Raw genomic sequence first — 19,077 nt, forward strand, 5'->3', positions numbered from 1 at the left:
CTGCTCAAGGAAAGGGGCCTTTCTATGTGTAGTTTGCATGTTCTCCCCATGTTCACCTGGGGTATCCTCCATAAAATATACCCCCACTAAAAATATGCAAGAAGATCACCACCTGACCAACGGTGACGAAAAAAGAACTGGGCTGCTGGGCCCCGCTGTCGGCTGGCAGCCCACCGCTCCTAGTCTGCCGTGGAGGTAGGACAGACGATGGATGGGTCAAATGCGGAGAAGTAATTTCACGAAGCATGTGGTGTGCATGTCCTATGCATGTAGTGTGTGTGATGAAATAAAGTACGTTTCTTCTTCTTCTTCTAAAAACTTAATAAGAGTTATAGATTTTTCCTATACCTTCTTAAATCTTGTTGGAGGCACTTCCAGTTATTTTAGTTTTAAAATAAGGGAACATAGGTTGTAAATGTTAATTTAAAAAACAGGTAACAGCGTCATTAAATTTGAAAAGTAGCGAGGGCTCCCTCCATACTACTAATACACGAGCAAATCATACAGCAACATAGGATAGGTGTTACACCTGTAGTAGGCAACAGCCTCGTGGACCAGCAGAAGGGTTGGTTCTGGCTTCCCCTACTGGCTGAACATGTGTTGCATGTATTCCGAGTGTTGAGAATCAGAGATTGCTCTACTCTACTCTACTCTACTCTACTCTACTCGACACGATGTAAATATGTTGACACAGTGTCATCAATAAATTGATTGCACATAGACGTGCTGAGTCACCCACTTGCCCTGAAATGTCCTATAGATGGGCACGATTGGGTCTGGGCTACAAAGTTCAGCATCTAGCCTGAAAGTACAATTGGGCACCACCCCCTGTCAGTGACCGGGTATTTTTGGCTTCATCCTTTAGATAATGGGCAGCCAGTATGTTACAGACAGAAAGAGCAGTCAATATCTAACAATTGCAGCTTGTTGATGTCAGTAGGTCCCCCTCACTTGCCACGCTTAAGGGTACGCCCCTCTATGGAATGCAGCCCTCGAGTCTGCACCGCCACAAAAGGGTCGTTCTGCCAGCAAGGGAATAAAAGGTAGGCAGGGATTGTTGGCCAATGTGCTTGCTTCGGCAGCACATATGCAAAATTGGAATCGATACAGAGAAGATTAGCATGGCCCCTGCAAAAGGATGACACGCATACTCGTGAAGCGTTTCCACATTTTAATCTGCTTGTGCTGCCCCCAGCTGTTCTCCAGCAACCGAGGTCAGAGAATCTCCAGTTGCCCCAATTCACAACGCCCTGACATGTTGAGTATAGCAGAAGGGTTAGTTCTGGCTCCCCCTACTGGCTGAACATGTGTTGCATGTATTCCGAGTGTTGAGAATCAGAGATTGCTCTACTCTACTCTACTCTACTCTACTCGACACGATGTAAATATGTTGACACAGTGTCATCAATAAATTGATTGCACATAGACGTGCTGAGTCACCCACTTGCCCTGAAATGTCTTATAGATGGGCACGATTGGGTCTGGGCTACAAAGTTGGGCACCAGTGACCGGGTATTTTTGGCTTCATCCTTTAGATAATGGGCAGCCAGTATGTTACAGACAGAAAGAGCAGTCAATATCTAACAATTGCAGCTTGTTGATGTCAGTAGGTCCCCCTCACTTGCCACGCTTAAGGGTACGCCCCTCTATGGAATGCAGCCCTCGAGTCTGCACCGCCACAAAAGGGTCGTTCTGCCAGCAAGGGAATAAAAGGTAGGCAGGGATTGTTGGCCAATGTGCTTGCTTCGGCAGCACATATGCAAAATTGGAATCGATACAGAGAAGATTAGCATGGCCCCTGCAAAAGGATGACACGCATACTCGTGAAGCGTTTCCACATTTTAATCTGCTTGTGCTGCCCCCAGCTGTTCTCCAGCAACCGAGGTCAGAGAATCTCCAGTTGCCCCAATTCACAACGCCCTGACATGTTGAGTATAGCAGAAGGGTTAGTTCTGGCTCCCCCTACTGGCTGAACATGTGTTGCATGTATTCCGAGTGTTGAGAATCAGAGATTGCTCTACTCTACTCTACTCTACTCGACACGATGTAAATATGTTGACACAGTGTCATCAATAAATTGATTGCACATAGACGTGCTGAGTCACCCACTTGCCCTGAAATGTCTTATAGATGGGCACGATTGGGTCTGGGCTACAAAGTTGGGCACCAGTGACCGGGTATTTTTGGCTTCATCCTTTAGATAATGGGCAGCCAGTATGTTACAGACAGAAAGAGCAGTCAATATCTAACAACTGCAGCTTATTGATGTCAGGAGGTCCCCCTCACTTGCCACGCTAAAGGGTACGCCCCTCTATGGAATGCAGCCCTCGAGTCTGCACCGCCACAAAAGGGTCGTTCTGCCAGCAAGGGAATAAAAGGTAGGCAGGGATTGTTGGCCAATGTGCTTGCTTCGGCAGCACATATGCAAAATTGGAATCGATACAGAGAAGATTAGCATGGCCCCTGCAAAAGGATGACACGCATACTCGTGAAGCGTTTCCACATTTTAATCTGCTTGTGCTGCCCCCAGCTGTTCTCCAGCAACCGAGGTCAGAGAATCTCCAGTTGCCCCAATTCACAACGCCCTGACATGTTGAGTATAGCAGAAGGGTTAGTTCTGGCTCCCCCTACTGGCTGAACATGTGTTGCATGTATTCCGAGTGTTGAGAATCAGAGATTGCTCTACTCTACTCTACTCTACTCTACTCGACACGATGTAAATATGTTGACACAGTGTCATCAATAAATTGATTGCACATAGACGTGCTGAGTCACCCACTTGCCCTGAAATGTCTTATAGATGGGCACGATTGGGTCTGGGCTACAAAGTTGGGCACCAGTGACCGGGTATTTTTGGCTTCATCCTTTAGATAATGGGCAGCCAGTATGTTACAGACAGAAAGAGCAGTCAATATCTAACAATTGCAGCTTGTTGATGTCAGTAGGTCCCCCTCACTTGCCACGCTTAAGGGTACGCCCCTCTATGGAATGCAGCCCTCGAGTCTGCACCGCCACAAAAGGGTCGTTCTGCCAGCAAGGGAATAAAAGGTAGGCAGGGATTGTTGGCCAATGTGCTTGCTTTGGCAGCACATATGCAAAATTGGAATCGATACAGAGAAGATTAGCATGGCCCCTGCAAAAGGATGACACGCATACTCGTGAAGCGTTTCCACATTTTAATCTGCTTGTGCTGCCCCCAGCTGTTCTCCAGCAACCGAGGTCAGAGAATCTCCAGTTGCCCCAATTCACAACGCCCTGACATGTTGAGTATAGCAGAAGGGTTAGTTCTGGCTCCCCCTACTGGCTGAACATGTGTTGCATGTATTCCGAGTGTTGAGAATCAGAGATTGCTCTACTCTACTCTACTCTACTCTACTCGACACGATGTAAATATGTTGACACAGTGTCATCAATAAATTGATTGCACATAGACGTGCTGAGTCACCCACTTGCCCTGAAATGTCTTATAGATGGGCACGATTGGGTCTGGGCTACAAAGTTGGGCACCAGTGACCGGGTATTTTTGGCTTCATCCTTTAGATAATGGGCAGCCAGTATGTTACAGACAGAAAGAGCAGTCAATATCTAACAATTGCAGCTTGTTGATGTCAGTAGGTCCCCCTCACTTGCCACGCTTAAGGGTACGCCCCTCTATGGAATGCAGCCCTCGAGTCTGCACCGCCACAAAAGGGTCGTTCTGCCAGCAAGGGAATAAAAGGTAGGCAGGGATTGTTGGCCAATGTGCTTGCTTCGGCAGCACATATGCAAAATTGGAATCGATACAGAGAAGATTAGCATGGCCCCTGCAAAAGGATGACACGCATACTCGTGAAGCGTTTCCACATTTTAATCTGCTTGTGCTGCCCCCAGCTGTTCTCCAGCAACCGAGGTCAGAGAATCTCCAGTTGCCCCAATTCACAACGCCCTGACATGTTGAGTATAGCAGAAGGGTTAGTTCTGGCTCCCCCTACTGGCTGAACATGTGTTGCATGTATTCCGAGTGTTGAGAATCAGAGATTGCTCTACTCTACTCTACTCTACTCGACACGATGTAAATATGTTGACACAGTGTCATCAATAAATTGATTGCACATAGACGTGCTGAGTCACCCACTTGCCCTGAAATGTCTTATAGATGGGCACGATTGGGTCTGGGCTACAAAGTTGGGCACCAGTGACCGGGTATTTTTGGCTTCATCCTTTAGATAATGGGCAGCCAGTATGTTACAGACAGAAAGAGCAGTCAATATCTAACAACTGCAGCTTGTTGATGTCAGGAGGTCCCCCTCACTTGCCACGCTAAAGGGTACGCCCCTCTATGGAATGCAGCCCTCGAGTCTGCACCGCCACAAAAGGGTCGTTCTGCCAGCAAGGGAATAAAAGGTAGGCAGGGATTGTTGGCCAATGTGCTTGCTTCGGCAGCACATATGCAAAATTGGAATTGATACAGAGAAGATTAGCATGGCCCCTGCAAAAGGATGACACGCATACTCGTGAAGCGTTTCCACATTTTAATCTGCTTGTGCTGCCCCCAGCTGTTCTCCAGCAACCGAGGTCAGAGAATCTCCAGTTGCCCCAATTCACAACGCCCTGACATGTTGAGTATAGCAGAAGGGTTAGTTCTGGCTCCCCCTACTGGCTGAACATGTGTTGCATGTATTCCGAGTGTTGAGAATCAGAGATTGCTCTACTCTACTCCACTCTACTCTACTCGACACGATGTAAATATGTTGACACAGTGTCATCAATAAATTGATTGCACATAGACGTGCTGAGTCACCCACTTGCCCTGAAATGTCTTATAGATGGGCACGATTGGGTCTGGGCTACAAAGTTGGGCACCAGTGACCGGGTATTTTTGGCTTCATCCTTTAGATAATGGGCAGCCAGTATGTTACAGACAGAAAGAGCAGTCAATATCTAACAATTGCAGCTTGTTGATGTCAGTAGGTCCCCCTCACTTGCCACGCTTAAGGGTACGCCCCTCTATGGAATGCAGCCCTCGAGTCTGCACCGCCACAAAAGGGTCGTTCTGCCAGCAAGGGAATAAAAGGTAGGCAGGGATTGTTGGCCAATGTGCTTGCTTTGGCAGCACATATGCAAAATTGGAATCGATACAGAGAAGATTAGCATGGCCCCTGCAAAAGGATGACACGCATACTCGTGAAGCGTTTCCACATTTTAATCTGCTTGTGCTGCCCCCAGCTGTTCTCCAGCAACCGAGGTCAGAGAATCTCCAGTTGCCCCAATTCACAACGCCCTGACATGTTGAGTATAGCAGAAGGGTTAGTTCTGGCTCCCCCTACTGGCTGAACATGTGTTGCATGTATTCCGAGTGTTGAGAATCAGAGATTGCTCTACTCTACTCTACTCTACTCTACTCGACACGATGTAAATATGTTGACACAGTGTCATCAATAAATTGATTGCACATAGACGTGCTGAGTCACCCACTTGCCCTGAAATGTCTTATAGATGGGCACGATTGGGTCTGGGCTACAAAGTTCAGCATCTAGCCTGAAAGTACAATTGGGCACCACCCCCTGTCAGTGACCGGGTATTTTTGGCTTCATCCTTTAGATAATGGGCAGCCAGTATGTTACAGACAGAAAGAGCAGTCAATATCTAACAATTGCAGCTTGTTGATGTCAGTAGGTCCCCCTCACTTGCCACGCTTAAGGGTACGCCCCTCTATGGAATGCAGCCCTCGAGTCTGCACCGCCACAAAAGGGTCGTTCTGCCAGCAAGGGAATAAAAGGTAGGCAGGGATTGTTGGCCAATGTGCTTGCTTTGGCAGCACATATGCAAAATTGGAATCGATACAGAGAAGATTAGCATGGCCCCTGCAAAAGGATGACACGCATACTCGTGAAGCGTTTCCACATTTTAATCTGCTTGTGCTGCCCCCAGCTGTTCTCCAGCAACCGAGGTCAGAGAATCTCCAGTTGCCCCAATTCACAACGCCCTGACATGTTGAGTATAGCAGAAGGGTTAGTTCTGGCTCCCCCTACTGGCTGAACATGTGTTGCATGTATTCCGAGTGTTGAGAATCAGAGATTGCTCTACTCTACTCTACTCTACTCTACTCTACTCTACTCGACACGATGTAAATATGTTGACACAGTGTCATCAATAAATTGATTGCACATAGACGTGCTGAGTCACCCACTTGCCCTGAAATGTCTTATAGATGGGCACGATTGGGTCTGGGCTACAAAGTTCAGCATCTAGCCTGAAAGTACAATTGGGCACCACCCCCTGTCAGTGACCGGGTATTTTTGGCTTCATCCTTTAGATAATGGGCAGCCAGTATGTTACAGACAGAAAGAGCAGTCAATATCTAACAATTGCAGCTTGTTGATGTCAGTAGGTCCCCCTCACTTGCCACGCTTAAGGGTACGCCCCTCTATGGAATGCAGCCCTCGAGTCTGCACCGCCACAAAAGGGTCGTTCTGCCAGCAAGGGAATAAAAGGTAGGCAGGGATTGTTGGCCAATGTGCTTGCTTCGGCAGCACATATGCAAAATTGGAATCGATACAGAGAAGATTAGCATGGCCCCTGCAAAAGGATGACACGCATACTCGTGAAGCGTTTCCACATTTTAATCTGCTTGTGCTGCCCCCAGCTGTTCTCCAGCAACCGAGGTCAGAGAATCTCCAGTTGCCCCAATTCACAACGCCCTGACATGTTGAGTATAGCAGAAGGGTTAGTTCTGGCTCCCCCTACTGGCTGAACATGTGTTGCATGTATTCCGAGTGTTGAGAATCAGAGATTGCTCTACTCTACTCTACTCTACTCTACTCGACACGATGTAAATATGTTGACACAGTGTCATCAATAAATTGATTGCACATAGACGTGCTGAGTCACCCACTTGCCCTGAAATGTCTTATAGATGGGCACGATTGGGTCTGGGCTACAAAGTTGGGCACCAGTGACCGGGTATTTTTGGCTTCATCCTTTAGATAATGGGCAGCCAGTATGTTACAGACAGAAAGAGCAGTCAATATCTAACAACTGCAGCTTGTTGATGTCAGGAGGTCCCCCTCACTTGCCACGCTAAAGGGTACGCCCCTCTATGGAATGCAGCCCTCGAGTCTGCACCGCCACAAAAGGGTCGTTCTGCCAGCAAGGGAATAAAAGGTAGGCAGGGATTGTTGGCCAATGTGCTTGCTTCGGCAGCACATATGCAAAATTGGAATCGATACAGAGAAGATTAGCATGGCCCCTGCAAAAGGATGACACGCATACTCGTGAAGCGTTTCCACATTTTAATCTGCTTGTGCTGCCCCCAGCTGTTCTCCAGCAACCGAGGTCAGAGAATCTCCAGTTGCCCCAATTCACAACGCCCTGACATGTTGAGTATAGCAGAAGGGTTAGTTCTGGCTCCCCCTACTGGCTGAACATGTGTTGCATGTATTCCGAGTGTTGAGAATCAGAGATTGCTCTACTCTACTCTACTCTACTCTACTCTACTCTACTCGACACGATGTAAATATGTTGACACAGTGTCATCAATAAATTGATTGCACATAGACGTGCTGAGTCACCCACTTGCCCTGAAATGTCTTATAGATGGGCACGATTGGGTCTGGGCTACAAAGTTGGGCACCAGTGACCGGGTATTTTTGGCTTCATCCTTTAGATAATGGGCAGCCAGTATGTTACAGACAGAAAGAGCAGTCAATATCTAACAATTGCAGCTTGTTGATGTCAGTAGGTCCCCCTCACTTGCCACGCTTAAGGGTACGCCCCTCTATGGAATGCAGCCCTCGAGTCTGCACCGCCACAAAAGGGTCGTTCTGCCAGCAAGGGAATAAAAGGTAGGCAGGGATTGTTGGCCAATGTGCTTGCTTCGGCAGCACATATGCAAAATTGGAATCGATACAGAGAAGATTAGCATGGCCCCTGCAAAAGGATGACACGCATACTCGTGAAGCGTTTCCACATTTTAATCTGCTTGTGCTGCCCCCAGCTGTTCTCCAGCAACCGAGGTCAGAGAATCTCCAGTTGCCCCAATTCACAACGCCCTGACATGTTGAGTATAGCAGAAGGGTTAGTTCTGGCTCCCCCTACTGGCTGAACATGTGTTGCATGTATTCCGAGTGTTGAGAATCAGAGATTGCTCTACTCTACTCTACTCTACTCGACACGATGTAAATATGTTGACACAGTGTCATCAATAAATTGATTGCACATAGACGTGCTGAGTCACCCACTTGCCCTGAAATGTCTTATAGATGGGCACGATTGGGTCTGGGCTACAAAGTTGGGCACCAGTGACCGGGTATTTTTGGCTTCATCCTTTAGATAATGGGCAGCCAGTATGTTACAGACAGAAAGAGCAGTCAATATCTAACAACTGCAGCTTGTTGATGTCAGGAGGTCCCCCTCACTTGCCACGCTAAAGGGTACGCCCCTCTATGGAATGCAGCCCTCGAGTCTGCACCGCCACAAAAGGGTCGTTCTGCCAGCAAGGGAATAAAAGGTAGGCAGGGATTGTTGGCCAATGTGCTTGCTTCGGCAGCACATATGCAAAATTGGAATCGATACAGAGAAGATTAGCATGGCCCCTGCAAAAGGATGACACGCATACTCGTGAAGCGTTTCCACATTTTAATCTGCTTGTGCTGCCCCCAGCTGTTCTCCAGCAACCGAGGTCAGAGAATCTCCAGTTGCCCCAATTCACAACGCCCTGACATGTTGAGTATAGCAGAAGGGTTAGTTCTGGCTCCCCCTACTGGCTGAACATGTGTTGCATGTATTCCGAGTGTTGAGAATCAGAGATTGCTCTACTCTACTCTACTCTACTCTACTCGACACGATGTAAATATGTTGACACAGTGTCATCAATAAATTGATTGCACATAGACGTGCTGAGTCACCCACTTGCCCTGAAATGTCTTATAGATGGGCACGATTGGGTCTGGGCTACAAAGTTGGGCACCAGTGACCGGGTATTTTTGGCTTCATCCTTTAGATAATGGGCAGCCAGTATGTTACAGACAGAAAGAGCAGTCAATATCTAACAACTGCAGCTTGTTGATGTCAGGAGGTCCCCCTCACTTGCCACGCTAAAGGGTACGCCCCTCTATGGAATGCAGCCCTCGAGTCTGCACCGCCACAAAAGGGTCGTTCTGCCAGCAAGGGAATAAAAGGTAGGCAGGGATTGTTGGCCAATGTGCTTGCTTCGGCAGCACATATGCAAAATTGGAATCGATACAGAGAAGATTAGCATGGCCCCTGCAAAAGGATGACACGCATACTCGTGAAGCGTTTCCACATTTTAATCTGCTTGTGCTGCCCCCAGCTGTTCTCCAGCAACCGAGGTCAGAGAATCTCCAGTTGCCCCAATTCACAACGCCCTGACATGTTGAGTATAGCAGAAGGGTTAGTTCTGGCTCCCCCTACTGGCTGAACATGTGTTGCATGTATTCCGAGTGTTGAGAATCAGAGATTGCTCTACTCTACTCTACTCTACTCTACTCTACTCGACACGATGTAAATATGTTGACACAGTGTCATCAATAAATTGATTGCACATAGACGTGCTGAGTCACCCACTTGCCCTGAAATGTCTTATAGATGGGCACGATTGGGTCTGGGCTACAAAGTTCAGCATCTAGCCTGAAAGTACAATTGGGCACCACCCCCTGTCAGTGACCGGGTATTTTTGGCTTCATCCTTTAGATAATGGGCAGCCAGTATGTTACAGACAGAAAGAGCAGTCAATATCTAACAATTGCAGCTTGTTGATGTCAGTAGGTCCCCCTCACTTGCCACGCTTAAGGGTACGCCCCTCTATGGAATGCAGCCCTCGAGTCTGCACCGCCACAAAAGGGTCGTTCTGCCAGCAAGGGAATAAAAGGTAGGCAGGGATTGTTGGCCAATGTGCTTGCTTTGGCAGCACATATGCAAAATTGGAATCGATACAGAGAAGATTAGCATGGCCCCTGCAAAAGGATGACACGCATACTCGTGAAGCGTTTCCACATTTTAATCTGCTTGTGCTGCCCCCAGCTGTTCTCCAGCAACCGAGGTCAGAGAATCTCCAGTTGCCCCAATTCACAACGCCCTGACATGTTGAGTATAGCAGAAGGGTTAGTTCTGGCTCCCCCTACTGGCTGAACATGTGTTGCATGTATTCCGAGTGTTGAGAATCAGAGATTGCTCTACTCTACTCTACTCTACTCTACTCTACTCTACTCGACACGATGTAAATATGTTGACACAGTGTCATCAATAAATTGATTGCACATAGACGTGCTGAGTCACCCACTTGCCCTGAAATGTCTTATAGATGGGCACGATTGGGTCTGGGCTACAAAGTTCAGCATCTAGCCTGAAAGTACAATTGGGCACCACCCCCTGTCAGTGACCGGGTATTTTTGGCTTCATCCTTTAGATAATGGGCAGCCAGTATGTTACAGACAGAAAGAGCAGTCAATATCTAACAATTGCAGCTTGTTGATGTCAGTAGGTCCCCCTCACTTGCCACGCTTAAGGGTACGCCCCTCTATGGAATGCAGCCCTCGAGTCTGCACCGCCACAAAAGGGTCGTTCTGCCAGCAAGGGAATAAAAGGTAGGCAGGGATTGTTGGCCAATGTGCTTGCTTCGGCAGCACATATGCAAAATTGGAATCGATACAGAGAAGATTAGCATGGCCCCTGCAAAAGGATGACACGCATACTCGTGAAGCGTTTCCACATTTTAATCTGCTTGTGCTGCCCCCAGCTGTTCTCCAGCAACCGAGGTCAGAGAATCTCCAGTTGCCCCAATTCACAACGCCCTGACATGTTGAGTATAGCAGAAGGGTTAGTTCTGGCTCCCCCTACTGGCTGAACATGTGTTGCATGTATTCCGAGTGTTGAGAATCAGAGATTGCTCTACTCTACTCTACTCTACTCTACTCGACACGATGTAAATATGTTGACACAGTGTCATCAATAAATTGATTGCACATAGACGTGCTGAGTCACCCACTTGCCCTGAAATGTCTTATAGATGGGCACGATTGGGTCTGGGCTACAAAGTTGGGCACCAGTGACCGGGTATTTTTGGCTTCATCCTTTAGATAATGGGCAGCCAGTATGTTACAGACAGAAAGAGCAGTCAATATCTAACAACTGCAGCTTGTTGATGTCAGGAGGTCCCCCTCACTTGCCACGCTAAAGGGTACGCCCCTCTATGGAATGCAGCCCTCGAGTCTGCACCGCCACAAAAGGGTCGTTCTGCCAGCAAGGGAATAAAAGGTAGGCAGGGATTGTTGGCCAATGTGCTTGCTTCGGCAGCACATATGCAAAATTGGAATCGATACAGAGAAGATTAGCATGGCCCCTGCAAAAGGATGACACGCATACTCGTGAAGCGTTTCCACATTTTAATCTGCTTGTGCTGCCCCCAGCTGTTCTCCAGCAACCGAGGTCAGAGAATCTCCAGTTGCCCCAATTCACAACGCCCTGACATGTTGAGTATAGCAGAAGGGTTAGTTCTGGCTCCCCCTACTGGCTGAACATGTGTTGCATGTATTCCGAGTGTTGAGAATCAGAGATTGCTCTACTCTACTCTACTCTACTCTACTCTACTCGACACGATGTAAATATGTTGACACAGTGTCATCAATAAATTGATTGCACATAGACGTGCTGAGTCACCCACTTGCCCTGAAATGTCTTATAGATGGGCACGATTGGGTCTGGGCTACAAAGTTGGGCACCAGTGACCGGGTATTTTTGGCTTCATCCTTTAGATAATGGGCAGCCAGTATGTTACAGACAGAAAGAGCAGTCAATATCTAACAATTGCAGCTTGTTGATGTCAGTAGGTCCCCCTCACTTGCCACGCTTAAGGGTACGCCCCTCTATGGAATGCAGCCCTCGAGTCTGCACCGCCACAAAAGGGTCGTTCTGCCAGCAAGGGAATAAAAGGTAGGCAGGGATTGTTGGCCAATGTGCTTGCTTCGGCAGCACATATGCAAAATTGGAATCGATACAGAGAAGATTAGCATGGCCCCTGCAAAAGGATGACACGCATACTCGTGAAGCGTTTCCACATTTTAATCTGCTTGTGCTGCCCCCAGCTGTTCTCCAGCAACCGAGGTCAGAGAATCTCCAGTTGCCCCAATTCACAACGCCCTGACATGTTGAGTATAGCAGAAGGGTTAGTTCTGGCTCCCCCTACTGGCTGAACATGTGTTGCATGTATTCCGAGTGTTGAGAATCAGAGATTGCTCTACTCTACTCTACTCTACTCTACTCGACACGATGTAAATATGTTGACACAGTGTCATCAATAAATTGATTGCACATAGACGTGCTGAGTCACCCACTTGCCCTGAAATGTCTTATAGATGGGCACGATTGGGTCTGGGCTACAAAGTTGGGCACCAGTGACCGGGTATTTTTGGCTTCATCCTTTAGATAATGGGCAGCCAGTATGTTACAGACAGAAAGAGCAGTCAATATCTAACAACTGCAGCTTGTTGATGTCAGGAGGTCCCCCTCACTTGCCACGCTAAAGGGTACGCCCCTCTATGGAATGCAGCCCTCGAGTCTGCACCGCCACAAAAGGGTCGTTCTGCCAGCAAGGGAATAAAAGGTAGGCAGGGATTGTTGGCCAATGTGCTTGCTTCGGCAGCACATATGCAAAATTGGAATCGATACAGAGAAGATTAGCATGGCCCCTGCAAAAGGATGACACGCATACTCGTGAAGCGTTTCCACATTTTAATCTGCTTGTGCTGCCCCCAGCTGTTCTCCAGCAACCGAGGTCAGAGAATCTCCAGTTGCCCCAATTCACAACGCCCTGACATGTTGAGTATAGCAGAAGGGTTAGTTCTGGCTCCCCCTACTGGCTGAACATGTGTTGCATGTATTCCGAGTGTTGAGAATCAGAGATTGCTCTACTCTACTCTACTCTACTCTACTCGACACGATGTAAATATGTTGACACAGTGTCATCAATAAATTGATTGCACATAGACGTGCTGAGTCACCCACTTGCCCTGAAATGTCTTATAGATGGGCACGATTGGGTCTGGGCTACAAAGTTGGGCACCAGTGACCGGGTATTTTTGGCTTCATCCTTTAGATAATGGGCAGCCAGTATGTTACAGACAGAAAGAGCAGTCAATATCTAACAACTGCAGCTTGTTGATGTCAGGAGGTCCCCCTCACTTGCCACGCTAAAGGGTACGCCCCTCTATGGAATGCAGCCCTCGAGTCTGCACCGCCACAAAAGGGTCGTTCTGCCAGCAAGGGAATAAAAGGTAGGCAGGGATTGTTGGCCAATGTGCTTGCTTCGGCAGCACATATGCAAAATTGGAATCGATACAGAGAAGATTAGCATGGCCCCTGCAAAAGGATGACACGCATACTCGTGAAGCGTTTCCACATTTTAATCTGCTTGTGCTGCCCCCAGCTGTTCTCCAGCAACCGAGGTCAGAGAATCTCCAGTTGCCCCAATTCACAACGCCCTGACATGTTGAGTATAGCAGAAGGGTTAGTTCTGGCTCCCCCTACTGGCTGAACATGTGTTGCATGTATTCCGAGTGTTGAGAATCAGAGATTGCTCTACTCTACTCTACTCTACTCTACTCTACTCGACACGATGTAAATATGTTGACACAGTGTCATCAATAAATTGATTGCACATAGACGTGCTGAGTCACCCACTTGCCCTGAAATGTCTTATAGATGGGCACGATTGGGTCTGGGCTACAAAGTTGGGCACCAGTGACCGGGTATTTTTGGCTTCATCCTTTAGATAATGGGCAGCCAGTATGTTACAGACAGAAAGAGCAGTCAATATCTAACAATTGCAGCTTGTTGATGTCAGTAGGTCCCCCTCACTTGCCACGCTTAAGGGTACGCCCCTCTATGGAATGCAGCCCTCGAGTCTGCACCGCCACAAAAGGGTCGTTCTGCCAGCAAGGGAATAAAAGGTAGGCAGGGATTGTTGGCCAATGTGCTTGCTTCGGCAGCACATATGCAAAATTGGAATCGATACAGAGAAGATTAGCATGGCCCCTGCAAAAGGATGACACGCATACTCGTGAAGCGTTTCCACATTTTAATCTGCTTGTGCTGCCCCCAGCTGTTCTCCAGCAACCGAGGTCAGAGAATCTCCAGTTGCCCCAATTCACAACGCCCTGACATGTTGAGTATAGCAGAAGGGTTAGTTCTGGCTCCCCCTACTGGCTGAACATGTGTTGCATGTATTCCGAGTGTTGAGAATCAGAGATTGCTCTACTCTACTCTACTCTACTCTACTCGACACGATGTAAATATGTTGACACAGTGTCATCAATAAATTGATTGCACATAGACGTGCTGAGTCACCCACTTGCCCTGAAATGTCTTATAGATGGGCACGATTGGGTCTGGGCTACAAAGTTGGGCACCAGTGACCGGGTATTTTTGGCTTCATCCTTTAGATAATGGGCAGCCAGTATGTTACAGACAGAAAGAGCAGTCAATATCTAACAACTGCAGCTTGTTGATGTCAGGAGGTCCCCCTCACTTGCCACGCTAAAGGGTACGCCCCTCTATGGAATGCAGCCCTCGAGTCTGCACCGCCACAAAAGGGTCGTTCTGCCAGCAAGGGAATAAAAGGTAGGCAGGGATTGTTGGCCAATGTGCTTGCTTCGGCAGCACATATGCAAAATTGGAATCGATACAGAGAAGATTAGCATGGCCCCTGCAAAAGGATGACACGCATACTCGTGAAGCGTTTCCACATTTTAATCTGCTTGTGCTGCCCCCAGCTGTTCTCCAGCAACCGAGGTCAGAGAATCTCCAGTTGCCCCAATTCACAACGCCCTGACATGTTGAGTATAGCAGAAGGGTTAGTTCTGGCTCCCCCTACTGGCTGAACATGTGTTGCATGTATTCCGAGTGTTGAGAATCAGAGATTGCTCTACTCTACTCTACTCTACTCTACTCGACACGATGTAAATATGTTGACACAGTGTCATCAATAAATTGATTGCACATAGACGTGCTGAGTCACCCACTTGCCCTGAAATGTCTTATAGATGGGCACGATTGGGTCTGGGCTACAAAGTTGGGCACCAGTGACCGGGTATTTTTGGCTTCATCCTTTAGATAATGGGCAGCCAGTATGTTACAGACAGAAAGAGCAGTCAATATCTAACAATTGCAGCTTGTTGATGTCAGTAGGTCCCCCTCACTTGCCACGCTTAAGGGTACGCCCCTCTATGGAATGCAGCCCTCGAGTCTGCACCGCCACAAAAGGGTCGTTCTGCCAGCAAGGGAATAAAAGGTAGGCAGGGATTGTTGGCCAATGTGCTTGCTTCGGCAGCACATATGCAAAATTGGAATCGATACAGAGAAGATTAGCATGGCCCCTGCAAAAGGATGACACGCATACTCGTGAAGCGTTTCCACATTTTAATCTGCTTGTGCTGCCCCCAGCTGTTCTCCAGCAACCGAGGTCAGAGAATCTCCAGTTGCCCCAATTCACAACGCCCTGACATGTTGAGTATAGCAGAAGGGTTAGTTCTGGCTCCCCCTACTGGCTGAACATGTGTTGCATGTATTCCGAGTGTTGAGAATCAGAGATTGCTCTACTCTACTCTACTCTACTCTACTCGACACGATGTAAATATGTTGACACAGTGTCATCAATAAATTGATTGCACATAGACGTGCTGAGTCACCCACTTGCCCTGAAATGTCTTATAGATGGGCACGATTGGGTCTGGGCTACAAAGTTGGGCACCAGTGACCGGGTATTTTTGGCTTCATCCTTTAGATAATGGGCAGCCAGTATGTTACAGACAGAAAGAGCAGTCAATATCTAACAATTGCAGCTTGTTGATGTCAGTAGGTCCCCCTCACTTGCCACGCTTAAGGGTACGCCCCTCTATGGAATGCAGCCCTCGAGTCTGCACCGCCACAAAAGGGTCGTTCTGCCAGCAAGGGAATAAAAGGTAGGCAGGGATTGTTGGCCAATGTGCTTGCTTCGGCAGCACATATGCAAAATTGGAATCGATACAGAGAAGATTAGCATGGCCCCTGCAAAAGGATGACACGCATACTCGTGAAGCGTTTCCACATTTTAATCTGCTTGTGCTGCCCCCAGCTGTTCTCCAGCAACCGAGGTCAGAGAATCTCCAGTTGCCCCAATTCACAACGCCCTGACATGTTGAGTATAGCAGAAGGGTTAGTTCTGGCTCCCCCTACTGGCTGAACATGTGTTGCATGTATTCCGAGTGTTGAGAATCAGAGATTGCTCTACTCTACTCTACTCTACTCGACACGATGTAAATATGTTGACACAGTGTCATCAATAAATTGATTGCACATAGACGTGCTGAGTCACCCACTTGCCCTGAAATGTCTTATAGATGGGCACGATTGGGTCTGGGCTACAAAGTTGGGCACCAGTGACCGGGTATTTTTGGCTTCATCCTTTAGATAATGGGCAGCCAGTATGTTACAGACAGAAAGAGCAGTCAATATCTAACAACTGCAGCTTATTGATGTCAGGAGGTCCCCCTCACTTGCCACGCTAAAGGGTACGCCCCTCTATGGAATGCAGCCCTCGAGTCTGCACCGCCACAAAAGGGTCGTTCTGCCAGCAAGGGAATAAAAGGTAGGCAGGGATTGTTGGCCAATGTGCTTGCTTCGGCAGCACATATGCAAAATTGGAATCGATACAGAGAAGATTAGCATGGCCCCTGCAAAAGGATGACACGCATACTCGTGAAGCGTTTCCACATTTTAATCTGCTTGTGCTGCCCCCAGCTGTTCTCCAGCAACCGAGGTCAGAGAATCTCCAGTTGCCCCAATTCACAACGCCCTGACATGTTGAGTATAGCAGAAGGGTTAGTTCTGGCTCCCCCTACTGGCTGAACATGTGTTGCATGTATTCCGAGTGTTGAGAATCAGAGATTGCTCTACTCTACTCTACTCTACTCTACTCGACACGATGTAAATATGTTGACACAGTGTCATCAATAAATTGATTGCACATAGACGTGCTGAGTCACCCACTTGCCCTGAAATGTCTTATAGATGGGCACGATTGGGTCTGGGCTACAAAGTTGGGCACCAGTGACCGGGTATTTTTGGCTTCATCCTTTAGATAATGGGCAGCCAGTATGTTACAGACAGAAAGAGCAGTCAATATCTAACAATTGCAGCTTGTTGATGTCAGTAGGTCCCCCTCACTTGCCACGCTTAAGGGTACGCCCCTCTATGGAATGCAGCCCTCGAGTCTGCACCGCCACAAAAGGGTCGTTCTGCCAGCAAGGGAATAAAAGGTAGGCAGGGATTGTTGGCCAATGTGCTTGCTTTGGCAGCACATATGCAAAATTGGAATCGATACAGAGAAGATTAGCATGGCCCCTGCAAAAGGATGACACGCATACTCGTGAAGCGTTTCCACATTTTAATCTGCTTGTGCTGCCCCCAGCTGTTCTCCAGCAACCGAGGTCAGAGAATCTCCAGTTGCCCCAATTCACAACGCCCTGACATGTTGAGTATAGCAGAAGGGTTAGTTCTGGCTCCCCCTACTGGCTGAACATGTGTTGCATGTATTCCGAGTGTTGAGAATCAGAGATTGCTCTACTCTACTCTACTCTACTCTACTCGACACGATGTAAATATGTTGACACAGTGTCATCAATAAATTGATTGCACATAGACGTGCTGAGTCACCCACTTGCCCTGAAATGTCTTATAGATGGGCACGATTGGGTCTGGGCTACAAAGTTGGGCACCAGTGACCGGGTATTTTTGGCTTCATCCTTTAGATAATGGGCAGCCAGTATGTTACAGACAGAAAGAGCAGTCAATATCTAACAATTGCAGCTTGTTGATGTCAGTAGGTCCCCCTCACTTGCCACGCTTAAGGGTACGCCCCTCTATGGAATGCAGCCCTCGAGTCTGCACCGCCACAAAAGGGTCGTTCTGCCAGCAAGGGAATAAAAGGTAGGCAGGGATTGTTGGCCAATGTGCTTGCTTCGGCAGCACATATGCAAAATTGGAATCGATACAGAGAAGATTAGCATGGCCCCTGCAAAAGGATGACACGCATACTCGTGAAGCGTTTCCACATTTTAATCTGCTTGTGCTGCCCCCAGCTGTTCTCCAGCAACCGAGGTCAGAGAATCTCCAGTTGCCCCAATTCACAACGCCCTGACATGTTGAGTATAGCAGAAGGGTTAGTTCTGGCTCCCCCTACTGGCTGAACATGTGTTGCATGTATTCCGAGTGTTGAGAATCAGAGATTGCTCTACTCTACTCTACTCTACTCGACACGATGTAAATATGTTGACACAGTGTCATCAATAAATTGATTGCACATAGACGTGCTGAGTCACCCACTTGCCCTGAAATGTCTTATAGATGGGCACGATTGGGTCTGGGCTACAAAGTTGGGCACCAGTGACCGGGTATTTTTGGCTTCATCCTTTAGATAATGGGCAGCCAGTATGTTACAGACAGAAAGAGCAGTCAATATCTAACAACTGCAGCTTGTTGATGTCAGGAGGTCCCCCTCACTTGCCACGCTAAAGGGTACGCCCCTCTATGGAATGCAGCCCTCGAGTCTGCACCGCCACAAAAGGGTCGTTCTGCCAGCAAGGGAATAAAAGGTAGGCAGGGATTGTTGGCCAATGTGCTTGCTTCGGCAGCACATATGCAAAATTGGAATTGATACAGAGAAGATTAGCATGGCCCCTGCAAAAGGATGACACGCATACTCGTGAAGCGTTTCCACATTTTAATCTGCTTGTGCTGCCCCCAGCTGTTCTCCAGCAACCGAGGTCAGAGAATCTCCAGTTGCCCCAATTCACAACGCCCTGACATGTTGAGTATAGCAGAAGGGTTAGTTCTGGCTCCCCCTACTGGCTGAACATGTGTTGCATGTATTCCGAGTGTTGAGAATCAGAGATTGCTCTACTCTACTCCACTCTACTCTACTCGACACGATGTAAATATGTTGACACAGTGTCATCAATAAATTGATTGCACATAGACGTGCTGAGTCACCCACTTGCCCTGAAATGTCTTATAGATGGGCACGATTGGGTCTGGGCTACAAAGTTG

General features: G+C 48.0%; 27 non-coding genes across 27 annotated transcripts; all 27 read left to right on the forward strand.

The window, feature by feature from the left end:
- The first annotated feature begins 1,066 nt into the window (after positions 1-1,066).
- On the forward strand, positions 1,067-1,173 carry LOC143326336 (U6 spliceosomal RNA). The gene has a single exon (XR_013077612.1). It is a non-coding gene; the product is annotated as a U6 spliceosomal RNA (small nuclear RNA).
- A 563-nt stretch (positions 1,174-1,736) lies between these two features.
- On the forward strand, positions 1,737-1,843 carry LOC143326364 (U6 spliceosomal RNA). Its single transcript, XR_013077639.1, has one exon. It is a non-coding gene; the product is annotated as a U6 spliceosomal RNA (small nuclear RNA).
- A 558-nt stretch (positions 1,844-2,401) lies between these two features.
- LOC143326376 (U6 spliceosomal RNA) lies at positions 2,402-2,508 on the forward strand. Its single transcript, XR_013077650.1, has one exon. It is a non-coding gene; the product is annotated as a U6 spliceosomal RNA (small nuclear RNA).
- Positions 2,509-3,071: 563 nt separating this feature from the next.
- Positions 3,072-3,178, forward strand: LOC143326402 (U6 spliceosomal RNA). The gene has a single exon (XR_013077675.1). It is a non-coding gene; the product is annotated as a U6 spliceosomal RNA (small nuclear RNA).
- Positions 3,179-3,741: 563 nt separating this feature from the next.
- On the forward strand, positions 3,742-3,848 carry LOC143326387 (U6 spliceosomal RNA). The gene has a single exon (XR_013077661.1). It is a non-coding gene; the product is annotated as a U6 spliceosomal RNA (small nuclear RNA).
- Positions 3,849-4,406: 558 nt separating this feature from the next.
- On the forward strand, positions 4,407-4,513 carry LOC143326345 (U6 spliceosomal RNA). The gene has a single exon (XR_013077621.1). It is a non-coding gene; the product is annotated as a U6 spliceosomal RNA (small nuclear RNA).
- Positions 4,514-5,076: 563 nt separating this feature from the next.
- Positions 5,077-5,183, forward strand: LOC143326403 (U6 spliceosomal RNA). Its single transcript, XR_013077676.1, has one exon. It is a non-coding gene; the product is annotated as a U6 spliceosomal RNA (small nuclear RNA).
- Positions 5,184-5,781: 598 nt separating this feature from the next.
- LOC143326404 (U6 spliceosomal RNA) lies at positions 5,782-5,888 on the forward strand. The gene has a single exon (XR_013077677.1). It is a non-coding gene; the product is annotated as a U6 spliceosomal RNA (small nuclear RNA).
- Positions 5,889-6,496: 608 nt separating this feature from the next.
- Positions 6,497-6,603, forward strand: LOC143326398 (U6 spliceosomal RNA). Its single transcript, XR_013077672.1, has one exon. It is a non-coding gene; the product is annotated as a U6 spliceosomal RNA (small nuclear RNA).
- Positions 6,604-7,166: 563 nt separating this feature from the next.
- LOC143326343 (U6 spliceosomal RNA) lies at positions 7,167-7,273 on the forward strand. Its single transcript, XR_013077619.1, has one exon. It is a non-coding gene; the product is annotated as a U6 spliceosomal RNA (small nuclear RNA).
- A 573-nt stretch (positions 7,274-7,846) lies between these two features.
- Positions 7,847-7,953, forward strand: LOC143326355 (U6 spliceosomal RNA). Its single transcript, XR_013077630.1, has one exon. It is a non-coding gene; the product is annotated as a U6 spliceosomal RNA (small nuclear RNA).
- Positions 7,954-8,511: 558 nt separating this feature from the next.
- On the forward strand, positions 8,512-8,618 carry LOC143326356 (U6 spliceosomal RNA). Its single transcript, XR_013077631.1, has one exon. It is a non-coding gene; the product is annotated as a U6 spliceosomal RNA (small nuclear RNA).
- A 563-nt stretch (positions 8,619-9,181) lies between these two features.
- Positions 9,182-9,288, forward strand: LOC143326357 (U6 spliceosomal RNA). The gene has a single exon (XR_013077632.1). It is a non-coding gene; the product is annotated as a U6 spliceosomal RNA (small nuclear RNA).
- A 603-nt stretch (positions 9,289-9,891) lies between these two features.
- Positions 9,892-9,998, forward strand: LOC143326337 (U6 spliceosomal RNA). Its single transcript, XR_013077613.1, has one exon. It is a non-coding gene; the product is annotated as a U6 spliceosomal RNA (small nuclear RNA).
- Positions 9,999-10,606: 608 nt separating this feature from the next.
- On the forward strand, positions 10,607-10,713 carry LOC143326358 (U6 spliceosomal RNA). Its single transcript, XR_013077633.1, has one exon. It is a non-coding gene; the product is annotated as a U6 spliceosomal RNA (small nuclear RNA).
- Positions 10,714-11,276: 563 nt separating this feature from the next.
- Positions 11,277-11,383, forward strand: LOC143326359 (U6 spliceosomal RNA). Its single transcript, XR_013077634.1, has one exon. It is a non-coding gene; the product is annotated as a U6 spliceosomal RNA (small nuclear RNA).
- Positions 11,384-11,951: 568 nt separating this feature from the next.
- Positions 11,952-12,058, forward strand: LOC143326360 (U6 spliceosomal RNA). Its single transcript, XR_013077635.1, has one exon. It is a non-coding gene; the product is annotated as a U6 spliceosomal RNA (small nuclear RNA).
- Positions 12,059-12,621: 563 nt separating this feature from the next.
- Positions 12,622-12,728, forward strand: LOC143326361 (U6 spliceosomal RNA). Its single transcript, XR_013077636.1, has one exon. It is a non-coding gene; the product is annotated as a U6 spliceosomal RNA (small nuclear RNA).
- A 563-nt stretch (positions 12,729-13,291) lies between these two features.
- LOC143326362 (U6 spliceosomal RNA) lies at positions 13,292-13,398 on the forward strand. The gene has a single exon (XR_013077637.1). It is a non-coding gene; the product is annotated as a U6 spliceosomal RNA (small nuclear RNA).
- A 568-nt stretch (positions 13,399-13,966) lies between these two features.
- On the forward strand, positions 13,967-14,073 carry LOC143326363 (U6 spliceosomal RNA). The gene has a single exon (XR_013077638.1). It is a non-coding gene; the product is annotated as a U6 spliceosomal RNA (small nuclear RNA).
- Positions 14,074-14,636: 563 nt separating this feature from the next.
- On the forward strand, positions 14,637-14,743 carry LOC143326366 (U6 spliceosomal RNA). The gene has a single exon (XR_013077640.1). It is a non-coding gene; the product is annotated as a U6 spliceosomal RNA (small nuclear RNA).
- A 563-nt stretch (positions 14,744-15,306) lies between these two features.
- LOC143326367 (U6 spliceosomal RNA) lies at positions 15,307-15,413 on the forward strand. Its single transcript, XR_013077641.1, has one exon. It is a non-coding gene; the product is annotated as a U6 spliceosomal RNA (small nuclear RNA).
- A 563-nt stretch (positions 15,414-15,976) lies between these two features.
- LOC143326368 (U6 spliceosomal RNA) lies at positions 15,977-16,083 on the forward strand. Its single transcript, XR_013077642.1, has one exon. It is a non-coding gene; the product is annotated as a U6 spliceosomal RNA (small nuclear RNA).
- Positions 16,084-16,641: 558 nt separating this feature from the next.
- LOC143326369 (U6 spliceosomal RNA) lies at positions 16,642-16,748 on the forward strand. Its single transcript, XR_013077643.1, has one exon. It is a non-coding gene; the product is annotated as a U6 spliceosomal RNA (small nuclear RNA).
- A 563-nt stretch (positions 16,749-17,311) lies between these two features.
- LOC143326339 (U6 spliceosomal RNA) lies at positions 17,312-17,418 on the forward strand. Its single transcript, XR_013077614.1, has one exon. It is a non-coding gene; the product is annotated as a U6 spliceosomal RNA (small nuclear RNA).
- A 563-nt stretch (positions 17,419-17,981) lies between these two features.
- On the forward strand, positions 17,982-18,088 carry LOC143326370 (U6 spliceosomal RNA). Its single transcript, XR_013077644.1, has one exon. It is a non-coding gene; the product is annotated as a U6 spliceosomal RNA (small nuclear RNA).
- Positions 18,089-18,646: 558 nt separating this feature from the next.
- Positions 18,647-18,753, forward strand: LOC143326346 (U6 spliceosomal RNA). The gene has a single exon (XR_013077622.1). It is a non-coding gene; the product is annotated as a U6 spliceosomal RNA (small nuclear RNA).
- Positions 18,754-19,077: the final 324 nt, after the last annotated feature.

Source organism: Chaetodon auriga, chromosome 9, assembly GCF_051107435.1.
Source record: "Chaetodon auriga isolate fChaAug3 chromosome 9, fChaAug3.hap1, whole genome shotgun sequence".
In the NCBI taxonomy this organism is placed as follows: Eukaryota; Metazoa; Chordata; class Actinopteri; order Chaetodontiformes; family Chaetodontidae; genus Chaetodon; species Chaetodon auriga.